Source organism: Colletotrichum gloeosporioides (genome assembly GCF_011800055.1).
Source record: "Colletotrichum gloeosporioides strain Lc1 chromosome Unknown consensus_85, whole genome shotgun sequence".
NCBI lineage: Eukaryota > Fungi > Ascomycota > Sordariomycetes > Glomerellales > Glomerellaceae > Colletotrichum > Colletotrichum gloeosporioides.
Genome location: NW_025544730.1, coordinates 3,411 through 6,820, shown reverse-complemented (window position 1 = coordinate 6,820; position 3,410 = coordinate 3,411).

Genomic DNA, 3,410 nt, shown 5'->3' with positions numbered 1-3,410 from the left:
ATATTCTTTAAACTTTTCTACCTAAAAAAAGAAATTATTTATAGATTAGTATAAGTTTCTTAAGAGCTAGTAAGGAGACTATATAGTATTTATTTATATCTCCCTACTATAAATTATTAGTCTAAACTCCTTAACTAAATATACTACCCTATATAGTATATAAGAGAATATTTAAATATACTAAGTATATTTAGTAGAAAGAGAATAAATATTCTCTCCTTTACCTCTAAAAAAATAATTTATATAACTACTTAAAGAGCATTAAAGCTATAATAACTCTTCTAGCTTATAGAGAGCTTATAATATAGGTAGTATATATTATCTATTATCCCTACTATTATACTATTCCTATTAGTATACCTTAAGAAGATTATAATACTTAAAACTTTATAAATAGAGCGTAATCCTTAATATATACCTAAATACTTAAGTATATTCTTTAGGCTTTCCTATATAAAAAAAGAAACTATTAATATATTAATATAAGTTTCCTAAAAGCTAGTGAGGAGACTATATATTTATAATAAAGATAGATCTAAATACTTAATCTATTTACTAGAGAATATATAGTATATTATTTTTATTTATAAAGCTTATAAATCAATAGCTCTATTATCCTATCTTATTCAGTAATTATTTAAGTCTTCATAATAGGAAGATTAGTTTCTAACCCTTATAGGTTAAGCCTATATAGTACTTCTATTATCTAGCGTTTCGCTATATTTATTTATATCTAAACTTTACTTTATATTAACTTAATCCTTAGTAATAAGATATACTAACCTTAGGTTTAAAGGTTTATATTACTAGCTAGTAACTATCTTAATACTAAGATTAGGTTTATAAAATTATATTATTAGCCTATAGCTATAGTAATTATAAACCTAGGTTTAGGAATTTATATTATAGGATAGTAGCTATTAGAATCCTAAACTTAGCCTTAGGAAACTACTCCTATAATCCCTAGCCCTAAAGAATATAAATATACTATATTAATACTTATATTCCTATAGTTTTTAACTAAATATAATTATTATATAGATTATATATATTATACTATATTTATTCTATTAATACTCCCTCTACTACTATATATCTATAGCCTTAAGAGTATTTTTATATTATAAGTTATAAAGTAACCCTATTATCTAGTATTATTAAGTATTAATTTAATCCTTATTAATAGCAGAGAATATATTATAGCCTTATTTGCCTATCTAAATATTATATAATCTAAAAATATCCCCTATAATTATTATCTATTAATTATTCCCCTTATTATAAGAAGAATTAATCTAAAACCTCTATATTGCTCTTAAGCTACCTCTTATCTAATTATATAGTATAAACTTTTATTTATATAGTATATATAAAAGAATCCCTTAGCTTATAAGATATTATAGTATAACTAAATATACTTATAGCTTCCTAGTTATTTAGGGTGCTACTTAGTAGGTATTTAGTTTAGTATACCTTATCTTAACTGTAAATAACTTAGGGGATAGGTGATGCGATTCTCTAGCGTTATCTATTAACCCTATAGTCCTATTATTCCTATTAGTATACTCTAAGAAGGCTATAGTAGCTAGTAAGTAATAAATATAATACTTATTAGAGTATACCTCTCCTTAATTCCTATATAGCTAAGTATATTTACAGAGCTTATCTTCATATTAGAATAAATATTATCTTAAGTTCTTAATAGCTAATAAGGAGTCTAAGTATTTATATCTAATATTTATATAAATCCTTATTATATTTACTATAGAATATATAGTTACTACACTCTATATATAGGAAGTATATATAAAAGATAATATAGTTACTTAGGATTATCTATTATCTCTATTATTATATTATTCCTATTAGTATACTATAGAAAGGATATAATAGCTAGAAATCTATAGGTTAAGTGCTTTATAAAGTATAGCTTAATAAATATAACTAAATATAATATAGTTCCTACTAAATATAGTAGCTAATAAAAGCAATTAGGTTATTTTTTTCTTAAAGCTACTAAGAAGTAGAAATATTTATACCTACTATAGGTATATATACTTTATATATTTCCTATATAATAACTAATAACTACACTTTATTCCTCTTATATATATAATAATAGCTATTTTATATCTAATATTTAGCTTCAGTTAGTAGTAATTTAGATCCTTCTATTAAGGAAGGCTATTATTAACCCTTAGGGGGCTAAGCTTATATAGCGTCTCTATTATCTAACCTTATTATATATTTATTCTAATTATTTTAGTTATTATAGTAGAAAGCTAGCTTTATAATTTCTATTATTTAATATCACCCTATATTTATTTATTACCTTACTATATATAAGCTTAATTCTATCTAAGAGGATATCTTAAACCTAGGTTTAGGAAAGTAGTTTAGCAAAATATAGTAAATAAAATCCTAAACCTAAGTTTAGGAATATAGCTTAGTAGAATATAGTAAATAAAATCCTAAACCTAAGCTTAGAAACTCTACTTAGTAATATATAGTAAATAAAATCCTAAATCTAAGTTTATAAATATAACTTAGTAAAATATAATAAATAAAATCTTAAACTTAGGTTTAGAAATATAACTNAGGGGGCTAAGCTTATATAGCGTCTCTATTATCTAACCTTATTATATATTTATTCTAATTATTTTAGTTATTATAGTAGAAAGCTAGCTTTATAATTTCTATTATTTAATATCACCCTATATTTATTTATTACCTTACTATATATAAGCTTAATTCTATCTAAGAGGATATCTTAAACCTAGGTTTAGGAAAGTAGTTTAGCAAAATATAGTAAATAAAATCCTAAACCTAAGTTTAGGAATATAGCTTAGTAGAATATAGTAAATAAAATCCTAAACCTAAGCTTAGAAACTCTACTTAGTAATATATAGTAAATAAAATCCTAAATCTAAGTTTATAAATATAACTTAGTAAAATATAATAAATAAAATCTTAAACTTAGGTTTAGAAATATAACTTAGTAAAATATAGTAAATAAAATCTTAAACCTAGGTTTAGAAATATAATTTAGTAAAACGTAATAAATAAAATCCTAAACCTAAGTTTAGAAGTATAACTTAGTAAAATATAGTAAATAAAATCCTAAACCTAAATTTAGAAATATAACTTAATAAAATATAGTATATAAAATCTTAAACCTAAGTTTAGAAATATAACTTAGTAAAATATAGTAAATAAAATCTTAAACCTAGGTTTAGAAATATAATTTAGTAAAACGTAATAAATAAAATCCTAAACCTAAGTTTAGAAATATAACTTAGTAAAATATAATAAATAAAATCCTAAACCTAAGTTTAGAAGTATAACTTAGTAAAACGTAATAAATAAAATCTTAAACTTAGGTTTAGAAATATAACTTAGCAAAATATAGC